General features: G+C 35.8%; 1 long non-coding RNA gene across 2 annotated transcripts in view; it reads left to right on the forward strand.

The window, feature by feature from the left end:
• The window catches only part of LOC135210031 (uncharacterized), a 29,183-nt gene extending 19,081 nt beyond the window's left edge, over nt 1-10,102 (forward strand). For both annotated transcript variants that reach the window (XR_010313433.1, XR_010313434.1), the window contains exon 4: nt 7,819-10,102. This is a non-coding gene — a long non-coding RNA (uncharacterized LOC135210031). The remainder of the gene's footprint in view (nt 1-7,818) is intronic.
• The last annotated feature ends 4,654 nt before the right edge of the window (nt 10,103-14,756 follow it).

The raw sequence follows: 14,756 nt of genomic DNA on the forward strand, positions 1-14,756 counted from the left end.
TGGCAGTGCATAGGCGCCATCCAGGCTAGAGTCCAAAGAGTAATCCACGCCAACACAGCATTCTTTGTCAATGTTCACGAAGATGATTCAGAAAAGATTCTTAATTCAGAGAACAGGACAATTTTTCGAAATGAAGAGTTTGAAGTAATAGACCCCCCAGAATATAATTCCATGAAAACTATAGTAGCAAAATACCTAGACGCTACAACGGCAGAATACGGAGAAAACGACCTGAAAGACAGCATTGATAGGAAAAAACGAATGGGCCGCAGTGGATGAGGTGATAAAAATCCAAAACAATTCCCACGTCATGAAAATAAAGTTTGAAACACCGAAGATGGCAAAGAGAGCCATGGAAAGAGGATTATTTATAGCCTACCAATACATTCCAAGTCAACATATTGAAGAGGATATATTTGTAAATTTGTCATTTTGCTACAGATGTTACTCTTATGAGCATCTGTACAAGGAATGCCCTAAAGATAAAAACTACAAAATATGCTCTGAATGTTCATCACATGATCATACATACAGAGAATGTAAAGAAAATACAAAAAAATGTGTTAACTGCAATCAACAACATCGAACTTTAGCAGCGAAATGCCCAGTGAGGAAGGCCCTAATAAAAAGAAAAATTCAAGAGATCAAAGCAAACAGATATGCAACATCCACTACAAAAAACGGTACAAGTTACGCCAAAGTTACAGCCTCCAATACGGGAAATTGCCAGGCTAATGCAAACAATGCAAATAACATCCAGAATAATATAAGTAGAATACAAGAAGAGACCAGAATCACGATTATAACAAATTTAGCAATAAAACTGGGGCTGCGCCAAGAAGGATTCTACCCCTCAGTAATAAACAACATATTAGCAGATAACAATTTACCCACAATACACTTCTCTGAAGAAACAGTAAACATGATAGCAAGCACCATGAAAAGGAACAAGAGACAAGAAAACCGTACAAATAAAGCAGAAGATTTACAAGCAACTCAGGATATACCACAGGATATGCAAGACTGCACTCAATATGAAGAAAACACAGCAGAGAGCTCAGAAGACGACTCCTCATCAGATGAAGACTTTATACCCGGGAATGAGCCCAATTCGGACTCGAACTCACCAATCCTTCCCTCAGGACGCATAAGTAATCTACAAGAAACGCAGCATCAATTAACAGAAGAAATACAAGCCTCACTACTAACCTTCTCGGATTTCTCCAGTTCTCCCATTTTACAAAATCCACAGGGATCAACTTCAGCATCAAAAAATACTACGCCAGTATCCAAGAATACCAGAAAACGGAAAAATGAAAAAAAAAAAGAACACAATTATTAGACCAATGTAACTCAAATGGACTCAACTCTGCGAAGAATTAAAATAATTCAACACAACGTGAAATCTTGGAAAACTAAGAAATTTGAATTATACAATATATATAGAGAAGAAGACCCAGACATAATATTAATCAATGAGCATGGTATGAAACGAAATGAAACTATGAAAATGTTTGGATATAATACATATACGCAAAACTTTGCTGATGAACCCTTTGCAGGAATAGCAATAGCAATCAGGAATAATATTAGACATAAGATAATAGACGATTTCCAAGACGACTTTTTAGCAGTCCAAATTCAAACTAACAAAGGACCAATAGTGATCGCTACAGCTTACAAGCCGCCAAGAAGACATTATTTCCCGCTTCCAGATGTAATGAAGTTAATGAACAGGAGGGAACCTACCTATCTCATTGCAGATTTAAATGCCAGACACCAACTATTTGGATACAAGCAATCTAATTACACAGATAAAGAAATTGTCAGATTAATAAATAAAAAGTATATCATACACTTAGGACCTGATTTTGATACTTTCGTAGCAAATAACAGAAAAGGAAAGCCAGACATAATATTAGGAAATAACAAAATTCACCTCAATATTGCCATTACAAGAGGGCCAGCAACCTCCTCCGATCATATACCAATGGTAATCACATTGTCAACAAATCCAATAATGATTCCATCCTTAGAAATACCAAATATAAAAAGAGCAAGCTGGGAAGGCTTTAAAAATGAAATAGAGGGAAAAATTAGTAGACAACTAATAGTTGACGAAGAACTTGAAGAATGGTATAAAAATATAGAGGAAGCTATAAAAAATCATATACCCATAACTAAATACACAACACTTCCACACCCTATTAGTAGTGATAAGTTAAAATTGATACAATGGCACTACAACAACATCCAAAACACAGTACTTATAACAGGTTGGAACATCACATTGATGAGAAGATATGTATCATTACAAGAACAGTTAGTACAAGAAAACTCAAGATTATATCATCAAAATTGGGAAGACTTAATAAAAAATACACAAATACAGTACAATAACCCAAAACATTTCTGGAACTCCGTTGCAAGACTGATGGGAAGCAAAACTAATACATCGCCATACATAAAGCATAGGAATGAGAAAATATATGATGACCAAGAGAAAGAAGTACTGCACAAGGCCTACTGGCAGGAAATATTCCAGATAACGCAGGAGGATAACCAAAATTTCGACAACCAACATGAGACAATAGTCAATGAATTCATCGAACAACATAGACACAGAACGAATCCGCATCATGCAGCCGACATAAACAGACTCGATGAAGACTGCCCTCTAACAAGGAAAATAGAATTATGGGAAATCAAAATAATAATTAAAAATTTTAAACACAAGGCACCAGGAAGAAGTGGAATTAACAAGGTCATAATTCAAAATTTACCAGATGTTGCACTTGAAAAATTGAGAGAAATATACAATTGGGCTCTCTCAATGGGATATTTTCCAATTATATTCAGGAATGCAATAATGATTTTGATACCCAAACCAGGAAAAGATACGTGCCAGGTAGAGAATTTTAGACCAATATCACTACTAGAAATACCTGGCAAAATATTTGAAAAAATAATAAACAACAGACTAGTGTTGTTCCTAGAAGGTAATCAGCTACACAATAAAAATCAATATGGATTTAGAAAAGGAAGAGGAACCCAGATTGCAATAGCAACAATATCTGAGAGCATTGCACTGTCACAAAGAAGTAGATACCTATGCAACCTAGTATGTAGAGATATAACAAAGGCATTTGACAAAGTATGGATACAAGGACTTCAATACAAAATATTACATCTCAACCTTCCAGGCATTTTTGAGAAAATACTATGCAACTTCATCAAAGATCGAACAGCAGCAATCAAGTCACTAAATTACATAGGGAATCCATTCCCGTTACTAAGTGGAGTCCCACAAGGATCTGTACTCAGTCCAACATTATTCATATTATATACATCAGATATGACTCCACCACCAGAGTACTGTACTGATGTCTGCTTTGCAGATGATATAACTCAAATAGTCATACACCCAGAAAAACGTACTAGGAGAAGGGACCCAACTTTGAAAAGACAAGTAGCACAAAAAACAATGAACCAAATTGAAAGAATAAATCAATTTGAAAAGAAGTGGAAAATAAAGACAAATAAATCCAAATTCCAACTAGTATCGGTATCTGCATACAAACCTGCACAAATATTGTTAGACCAACAACCAATGAATTTTACTAAAAGTACAAGAATACTAGGAATGCAATTCGGACAAAGGGGAATATCAAGACATGTTAGAGAAAGGCTAAGGATAGCAAGAACACAAAATACAAAGCTGAAAAGGTTTAGGAATATGAACACATCTATCAAAATCCATTTCTACAAAAGCCTAATCAGACCAATAATGGAATATCCACCAATACCCACGTGCTTGGCATCGACTTCCAATATAAGTGCATTACAAAAATTCCAAAATAAGATTCTAAGGTCTGCAGTGAGAAACAATCAAGAAGATGACGATCTGAATATAGAACAAATACATAAAAAATACAAAATAGAACCAATTAATCAGAGATTATACAGACTGGCAACCAATATATGGAGTAAACTAGTTCAATACAATAGTGAACTAGTAGAAGAATCAGAAGCAGAAGAGAGAAACCTTGACCCAAACAACACAGACCACAGGTGGTGGAGAAGAGTATCTTCATATATTCATCGCGATGAACCTCGACCATTATACTATTAATTAAGAAATGTCTTGTGAAAAAGTAATTTGTAGAATTTAATATGTAGATATGATGCAAAATCATTATGATAATTAAAATTAAGTTTAGAGTTAGAAAATTGGAACTTTATAAAATATGATTATATTATGTAATAAAATTCAAAATATGTAATCTGTACAATTCACCGTGTCATATAATGTATAATCATTATTGTATTATGTTAATATTAGCTAGAAAACTGTACCCTTACCCAAATATAATCGTGGATAAACCACACTTTACCTTACTCTTACTAATACTTAACTTTCTAAACTATTCCCTACCAAGGTTAGCTAGCTAACTACCCTCACTCTTCTTTCACCCATCTTACCTATCAGCTAAAAAAAAAAAAAAAAAAAAAAAAAAAAAAAAAAAAAAAAAAAACTGTAATTCGTATAACGTGAGACCTTAGTAAAATTCATGGGCCTAGTTTACCAGTATAGATGATAGCGCTCATGATTTCGTTGTCAGTTGATATTGCCCTAAATGAATGACTGTGTAAACAACGATAAAAGTGAGAAATTGTATAATGCCGTGGTAATTAAATCCTCATGTAACATTAAATGGTTCAGTACATCAGCCTAGGTCCAGGATACGTTGCCAGTTTACTTTACTCTTAAAAAATAAGACATAGTTATAACACTGGTGCTTACTATTACATTTGCAGCTTCAATTCTTTATGAAAGTGATTGTAATTATGTAATTGCAATGATACAATACAGTGATAATTATTTTTCTAAGTTCACTTGCGACCATACCTATAACCAACAGTGTTAGTTGGCCCAAGATATGGGTCTAGTCATTATATTTATGGCAATAATGCCGGATTGAACATCATTATAAAGTTATCGTTATATTTCATTACGATGATGTGATTAAGATGCCTTATATATGTATTTATATATAAACTTGTTGTAAACCACCTATGTTACTTTTTTCATCGACAAATTAATTAAGTTCATTCCAGTTTTTCATCATCAAATCACCGACTGTTGTTGAGAAGTTTTGCTTCTTTTACCCTCTCATAAAAAAAATTAGAATAAAAATCTAACTAAATGTTTTAACAGTATGAGCTAAAAACGGAAAGGGTCAGTGTTTATCCTTATTTATCAGTAAAAAAAAAAAGAAAGAAAGAAAAAAAAAACTATTGGTTGGGAATTCATACCGTTAAGTTTTGAGCACTAACAAGATCACGATAAACAACTTAAACATTCCTGTTCGATAAAGTCGAATATATTGCATAACTGGCAACTGTCTGACCGAGCGTGGATTTCCTTAGTGTGGAAATCTGGCAGCCCTGCATGTGACTTATCATCAGTGACCACCTGGTATAACATAAGTAGGTCTACAGTGAGAAGCGACCATGAAATTATCTTGAAAAACATTTACTTTTATATGTGTTAGAGGAATATTTGGATTTCCATACATAATTATTTGTTATATTTCTTAAATATTTAAAAAATTATGGCATACTAGCAAATATTCGCCTATGTTATTATTCTTTTGTCAAAGCCAAGATATTATTTCTAGGCTTAGGTGTTAGATTTCTTTTATTTACACTTTAACATTCACATCTCTCTATTAAAAATTTCTGGCTAGAAAGTAAATGAGGTTATCTACACATTATTGCACTTCAAGTTACCTTTTGAAAGAATTAATTATACAACAAAAGCGAGCAGAAGGACTTTTAAGAAAATAATATTTTAAACCAGTTCAAAAACAAGTGTTCCGTACTCCTTGATATTGATACTTATAATATTTCGATTAATAGCCGTCTTCTACATATAACCAAAATCATCATCATCTTTTATTCCTCAATGAACAGGTAATCTCTACAAATAAAAACTTTAGTAACAGATTACCTCTCAGAAGGCTTAGATTATTTTTGTAGGCCTATAAATCATTTTGCAACATGCAGGCAGCTTAAACACAGCCGAAAACTTCAACATTCAAAGAGCACTTGTTTTAATTCATATTCCTACTTTGAAATTGTTGTTATGACTGTTGAGCTTATTAAGTCTATACTGTCATAATGCTACAGACGTGGTTATGTTGGCCAGTCCGAGGAGCATGTTAAGTGTGCTTTCATTGATGGCACCGCTAATAACACAGCACTTTGAACTGAGCAACGTAAAAAAAAAAAAAAAAGAAGAATCAATTCAAATCATATATATTTAACCATAAGGAAAATAGGGCTAGCTGTGAATTCTCAAACTTTTCGACATGTATGACATAACAATAATAATAATAATAATAATAATAATAATAATAATAATAATAATAATAATTAGTACTACTTGGCAACGTCACGTTGTCTGAGAATCTGGACGATACAAATTGAATCAAGCGCCTCAGTGACGTGGTTGGTATGGTGTTGGCGTCCCACCTCGGTGGTCGCGGTTTCGATTCTCGGCCATTCCATTGAGGAGTGAGAGATGTGTATTTCTGGTGATAGAAGTTCACTCTCGACGTGGTTCGGAAGTCACGTAAAGCCGTTGGTCCCGTTGTTGAATAACCACTGGTTCCATGCAACGTTAAAACACCATACAAACGAAAAACAAAAAGAATCATGTCGCATGAGATTTGAGCACCACTGTACGTGTACGTGTGTGTTAACTATCATTTCCCCTTTCCTTACTATTATAAACGGTAAGCCAATTCATGTGCCCACAAAAAAAAGCCTCTAAGTACAATTCTCCTTTTTATTATATGTTTTCCCCTTTCCTTAACCGTAAGTAACAGTAGGCCTAGTTACGCTAATGGGCAATGCACATTAACACTTCAGCTAGTACCATTCTTTTCTCTCTACCGTATGTCGAATAGTATCATTTTCCGTCCATTTCTAACACCTACCTACATATATAGGCCTATTTCATAGACACGAAAACGTCTCTCACAAAATTTTGCTTGCTCTCTCAGCTTGCAGCAGCTTAATGGGCTACCACATGGGCCTATGCCTACGTCTTATCTAAACCTAAAGCACAGTGTTTTCTCACGTTACGAATGGAATTAACATTCTACTTACGCCCTAGAGTAGTAACAACCAAGGACCCTAGTAACAAGTACTTACATAAACCTGTGGTTCATTCGGTTATCTTAAATGCCATATGTCAACCAAACCAGAGACGAAATGTTAAGAGTTACCTCAATCAAAGTGGGCTAAGGCGTGTTATCGCCACTTGCTGAAGGACGTTGTAGATGCAACTAATCCTTTTCATCACCGGCATTGTTATTTTGCAAGTTAGAGCAACTGTAAATAGCAAAGATCGCCGTGGTAAGAAAGTAATGACCACTGAATCCATTTCCACCTAACACTCACACCATTAAAGACGATACTGGTAACTGGTTTTGTAACAGCGCGAGAAGGGTATACTAAATGAGGTATGAAGTCTAGATGTACAGGATTATCTAAAGAAAATGTGTAGATTTTCAGTCGACATTGCCCTATTCTTATATTGTAATAATGTATGCTGTACAAGAAACCGTATTTATTTTTATTATTATTATTATTATTTGCAAATGCGTGCATGTCGATTTTGAACTCTCCGTAGCAGTGGTGTTTCTTATTTCTACCTATATTTGGTGTATGATGATTTCGGAGAGAATGTAGCTGTAAAATGCCAAAATACCACGTAATAATTATTTTTCTTCCATTTATTTAAAACAGCTCGTACTAAAACCGTCCATTGCTGTGAGACGGACTACTGTAACGGATCCCCAGGCATTAGAACCAGTTCAGGACTCCTTGTCATCCTACCCTTAGCGCTCTACCTGCTCGGGTGCTGAGAGCGGTCGGAGTTTGCCGCTTTTCTAATTTGCCTTGTTTTTTTATAACGAGCTTTGTTCTTGCCAAATTTTCATCATGAACAATGACAGTTGAAGAGAACAAGAATTTTTCGAAGAACGTGACTCGGCGACGCAGGTTTGTTCAAGAATGAAGCATCACACGTTTTTCATATTCATGAGAGTACTAGTTCCTTGAAAACAGTGTTGTTTCTCGGTCACGTTGCGTTTCGAACAGACTGAAACGCTGCGGTACATAATATTTTATATATAATGTTGGTAAATGTTAGCTAAATGATGTGTGTATGTTCTAGATGAACTGATGGCTGGTCTGTCATACTTTAAAGGGAAAAGTGACTGAAACGGGCGTGTCTTTTTCAAGGTCTTTTCAAAATGACGTGTGGTATTTTTTCATGGTGATGTGTATGGTTTTTTCACCATGTACATTACTACTCTGAATACAAAAAAATAATATGCTGGGTTTTGCTGTTAAGAGTTGTTGATGTGTAAGCTTTAAGATAAAATAGTTTTTTTATACATTTTTATACATCCGTCCATGTAATAAACATTCCTATTGTCAATCTATGACTTATTTCAAGTCAATCAGGAAGTCTTTGGAATCTTCGAGTTCAGTTACGAGCATTTGCGCCGAAATGGCGGATCACTGTAGCCAATCAGAACATGATAGCTGAACTTAGTCTAAGATTTAAAAGATGAAAGAACTTTGATTATGAACTACTAGATTTTAAGAGATAACTGTCCGACAAGTGTAAAGTACAGGTATGAATTACTTTTAATATTAGTAATTAAGATACAAGAAGGGAAAGTCATCACGGTGTGAATATAGTTAATCAATATATACAGCGTCTATGTGTAGTACGGTTGATATGACTTTCTCCCACAAGAGAGCGCTCAGTCTACAGCCATGCATGATATAGGCCTAACCGGATATCTGGGTACCTGCTTCTCACAGTTTCAGAGAGTTTGTATATTTCGCAAGTTTTAGTTACGAAAAAAATAACTTCAAGGTAATCCATTTATAATGATGGATCGTCTGTTGCCTTGTCTCTTCAAGGTAATCCATCTATAATGATGCATCGTCTGTTGCCTTGTCTGACCCGTTTTCTTCTGCGGAAGTAGAGAACAATGAACAAATTTTTTTTTTTTTACTTTTAAACCGATATAGTAGAATAACTTCTATTGAGCCGCGTTTGGTGGATATTATGATTGCTCAGTGTGTATAAGAGATGTTTAATACATTTCATATTTAAAATTTGTATTGCAAGATGCATATATTTATAGGAAATTTATTATTAGGCTTTTTTTTTAAATTTTACTTTGAACTGATCTGAACACGACGTATTAATCTTTGATACTGCAGTCATGAGGTTATAAGGATGACCGGTATTGAAATGTAGGCCTGATATTTGTATCAGATCAGCCAAAGTCACCCCGTTAGGCCTATTTATGTTAATTAAATCCCATTATCTCCTGAAGGTCAATCCCAACTTGATGAATCATCTGGAAAAATCCCAGAATTAGAAAACAAGATTTGGGAACTAGCCTCTTTAGTCGGTAGTGGAATATTCCCAGTTTTTTTTATGCACACGAGTCTAATTCCTGTTGTAAAAATATTCTAGTTCCAGGTATAAAGTACAGCCAGTGTTTGCTTGTTTTTTTTTTTCAGTTTTATGTATGTCTAATGATCATTACATATCTGTAAATATTTCATATTATCACACAACTTTAATTGTAAGGAGGTAAAATACGGCTCAGAGTTACCTACATATGCTGGAAGCTGACTTTGTAGTTGGTAAGCCTTACAGGGTAGTTGAGTTGCCAGTTTCCATTTTTTTGTTTCCCAACTACTACGGATTCAGGGGGCAACCCGCAGATAGTACAATGTATTTAGATAGTACAATATATTTACCAACATGTAATAATCGACTGTACATAGTCCTATGTCCGTGATTTCCTTCATACAGTATACAGAAGAAGAAGAGTGGTTCTCTTGGAACTTGGAAATAACCGTTCAAGACGTATCCCGGAAGAATTACTACATTTTTATGTTAATTTTTCATAGCGTAACTTCCATCTTGAAAAATATCCTTGTGTTCATTTTTATATATATTTTGTTAGGAATGCAAGTGAATAAATTACGCAGATTATATTCATGTTTGATTACCTTTTGCATATATTGAATGTAGACTTATGTGACCATCCTCTCTCTCTTGAGCTTAATGAACAGTTGGTATACTTGCAACAGTATTGAATGTAATTCATGTGATTATTGATGTGTGTAGTTACAGCTGTATACATTTATTCCTTCTTCTCTCTTCTCTCTTCTCTCTCTTCTCTCTTCTCCCTCTCTTCTCCTCACACCACACAGAATGAAACCTTTCTGAGGATTGTGATGGAAAGACGGAGTTCGCTATGGGACCAAGGGCCTCTGCCACTTGTAATTGAAAGATGAAGCTCTTAAAATTATGTAGGTGGTTTATATTGTCCACAAAGTTTTCTTACAAAATATCCACAATTAGGGAAAAAAGATTGAAAGAGTGATACAAATGCAAATGGAAATCGTGGCGATTGAAATGGTAAACATCAAGGTGAGCTTGTATATGCCAATCAGAAAAGAATTTTCTTCTTCAATTAAGTGTCCTACGAGAAGTCTTCAAACACAATTCACGGTTCATCACTTTTAGAAGGGAAAGCATGCAGAAAAACTCTTGTTGCTGAATTGCAACGATCAGGAGTAAAGGTCCCTGAAGAGATTATTGAATTCTTCGCAAAGATCTCTATATATTTTAAACTAAGGCACCTAAATAATACTATTAAAACGAAGAAGAGAAAGATGAAAATTGAAAATGATCGGAGAGACACAAGAAAAAAAAAAAGTTAAATATTTAGATCTGTGTATAAATACTTTTAACATTTTAAGGCCTTCAATCGAGGAATTGTTGTAAAATAAATGAAGGTTATTTCTGTTTGTATTCAAGTGTTTAGAAATTATTTTCATTAATAAAAGTTACAACTGCAACCGTGTTTCCTTCAATACTTGCTTCCCAATTCACACTGCTGTACTAAGGCTACAGTAATATTACTTTATCAATAAAATTGTTTGGACATTCTCGGAATTTTTTGATAACGAAAGTATCAGATTAAGTAGTCAAAAGCAAGAATTACTCAAATAACAATAATGTTTTAATCTACAATGCCGCGGCCCACCAGTGAATCACCGGCTGTGGCCGGCGTGACGTCACAGCGAGAGAGAGGAGCGAAGATGACAGTTCTGTCCGTCTGACCTCTTTGTATAGGCCTTGTATGGGACTAACGGCGGCCACGCTAACGTTAGGCTTAGCTGGAGGAAGGGATAGGCTTCTTCACCTGGAGTTGCGGAATAATCTTTTTCATCGTCTGGTCACTTTTAAGGACATTCCTCTGTCAGGATTCAAATGCGACGCACGAATGGTTTTCGCTGTAATGTGATGTGTTATCTGTTCTGTTTTATACATATACTTTTTCTCTTTAGGTTATGTAACTCAAGGACTTGAAGATTCCAATTTTAAATGTGAGAATCGTCGTACCTGGGACACTGACTTGGAATCTGACAAAGAAGGATTTGTGTTGTGCGCGAGAGTGTACACGCACACACTCACACACACATACGTAATTGTAATATCCATATACATATTTATATATATGTGTGTGTATGTATCATATATATACATACACACACACACACACACACACACACACACATATATATATATATATATATATATATATATATATATATATATATATATATATATATATATATTGTGGCGTTCCAGCCCGATTTCGTTGGGTCCAAGAGTTGAGGTTTTCAAATGATGGACTAGATCAATAACTTGGCTCAATTAGAATGCCTTTGCAACAGGATAACTTAATTAGTGATTATGATTGATTAATTGTGTCTATGAAATCTGGCGTCAAGTGACTACGAAGGAGCAACGAAAAAGAGAGGCAGCAAGCAGAAATAGTAAAGTGATTACTGTGAAGAGTATACTAAACTACCAAAATTGGTTCACAAGAAAACACCGTGTCACTAAAATTAAGTATAATTTCACTAAAATGTAAGGGTTATTACAGAAGTTCCTATTGAACCCTCGTGTCACTGTAATCTACGTTAAACAGAGTTACAAGCACTAACTATAGTAGATTCACATTAACCGTGCATCCCTTACAATGCTTCTGATTGGCTGTTGTTAAGCCAATTACAGGGTTGGAAACTCGCATTCTCTTGAGAGAGTTCATATAGGCAGGATGTATGTTCCAGCCATCCTGAGGGCTACGTCTTTCAAAAGTATCCCTCAGGATAAGTGGAACATACATCCTGCCTATGTGAACTCTCTCAAGAGACTGAGTTACTAGCCCTGTCATAGGCTTATCAACAGCCAATCAGGAGCGTCGTAAGGGACGGGCCTAGACATCAGATGCATGCTTGATGTGAATCTACTAAAGTTAACACTTAAGAGTAAAATGTGATTTCCTTCGATGGGTCTGACACAGCATGAGAAAATACACCACTCAAAAATAACGTCTATGAGTACTTAGAAAGTGCAATTTGCTTGACACACAGGTAGACACAACAGTATTGCCGGTGCACCTGCAAGCTAGTCAGAGCTGTAGCGATTGAGGCTAAGAATATTGCAGAGAGTTTACTTTACTTTATGGCGTAAGCACAAAGCAAAGCTTTAGACAATTTTGCACTATATTTCAAGCAAAATATTTACTCAAAGTTTTTTGCCAAAGTACAACTAAATCACTTATTCAAAATATGACTATAACACTTCATGAAATAATTATGTCACTGTAATGGGTCATGATTCACTAGAATTGGAATTTGGGAAACAAATTCAAAAGGAAATTGAGGATCTAGTAATGGGAAGGGAAAGGAGGGTTAGGAATGGGAACAGAAATTACAGACACTGATTCTAGTCGAAAATACAGTTCTATGACACATTACCTAATTTAAGTCAGTGGATTTTATGTTCATTGTAGAATGAGCCAGATGGGATGGTGGTTGAAGAAAACATATATCTTCTTACCGCTGATGAAGGGAGTAAGTAGGATGCGACTGGAATGGCTGGTCGCACAAGGCCATGGTATGATGCGGGATAAGTTGGTGAGTCAGGGCTTCATCTGGAGTATGAGTCCGATATGGAAGGGCTCATAGGCTTCCAGCTTAAGCTAAGGCACTGGGCCAGATGAGTCTCTCTCAACTCGATATGTACAGCTTGGTCCAGCAATATCTACGGTCATAAGAATATCGTGACTGGAGCCTCCTACTTAGCTGTAGGTTCCTACTTAACTGATTTGTGAGGGCAATCTTGGGCCCTTGTAACCACGTCAGCAGCCGCCATATTGGACGTCTTCCGATCGGCAGTTCCTATTGTTTCTTCATTAAAGGAGGACCTTCCAAATCCGCAGGTAGCGATGGAAAAGAATAATATTTTGACAGAAAGAGTATCTCACTTGTTACAACAATGGAAGGGCGTCAGAGAGGAAAGAGAAGTTGAGAGTAGGTGGAGTCACTAGGTGCGAAGGGTAAAGGTCAGGTCAAAACTTAATGACCCACGACAGGGTCGAGAGGGGTCGGCCTCTGAAGCAAAGGTGTTAGCGAAGGTATCACGAACCCTAGATGAATTGACACGAGGTGTGAAAACTGAATCTGTCCTCTTTACCATGATGCTGTGAATGCCGCTGGCCTGCTAAGTGGGTGGCGTGAAACACTAATGACAGGTAGACGTCGTGAAAGGTGATTATACGGAATTGGATAGGGAATTTGACAATAGACTTAATGAAAGGTCATCCTCATGGGATTGTCTGAAGAACTCGTTAAAAATGACCTAGGTGCTCTCAAAGACGCTGCAGTCCTTGCTTCTGTTAGGTCAAGAATCCTTTAAGGGATTCTCAATGAGTGCCTGGATATCGTGCTATTGTATTCGCCAGGACGTGAATGGAAATTTGAAGGCTGGGAGAGGTGCAAATGGTCATGACATTAAGGTGTCGTTCTCATTGCAGGAGAGCTACTGGAAGTATTTATGATTTATTGGTACTATTTGTGCTGCTTTTATCTGAAGGTAAAAAACAGCCCTGGGCAAATCACCTGAGTTTCTGAACTAAAAAACAATCCACTACTTCGTTTCTTTTACTGTAAACTTACTTTTCTTGGATAAAATAATGGAATTTGGCAAAATATGCAAGCGGCATAAAGTGATGCATGCAACGTTTTTTCATTTTTTTCCTTCGTGGCAAAAAAACCTTTATTTATACATAGCATCACGTTTTATATACTTCGTGATCAAGTTATTCATATATATATATCTATATATATAATATATATATATATATATATATATTATATATATATATATAGAGAGAGGAGAGAGGGAGAGAGAGAGACGAGAGAGAGAGAGAGAGAGAGAGAGAGAGAGAGAGAGAGAGCGTAGCTAGGAAGTCACTTTAATGAGTTTGAAATATAAACAGTAATGAATTAAACAAGTCTTTATATATTCTGAGTCCTTTTATACGCATCAAGATGGCCACTTTCTCGAAAGTGGCCAGACCGGAAATCCGGATTCTCCTTTTTCACATTTTGAAAGCTACAGCCTTGCCACCACGCACCATAAAATTTTTCTTAAAACGTACAAAACTGAAAATCGTAAATGTTTGTTGGTCCCGTATCACACGAGGACGGAGAATGTTTCATTCATCTTCAATTCTGCTACCACCATTGGTTACTCGGCGAAAAAAAAAACAACGACAATTTCACAA

Source organism: Macrobrachium nipponense, chromosome 39 (genome assembly GCF_015104395.2).
Source record: "Macrobrachium nipponense isolate FS-2020 chromosome 39, ASM1510439v2, whole genome shotgun sequence".
Lineage (NCBI taxonomy): Eukaryota > Metazoa > Arthropoda > Malacostraca > Decapoda > Palaemonidae > Macrobrachium > Macrobrachium nipponense.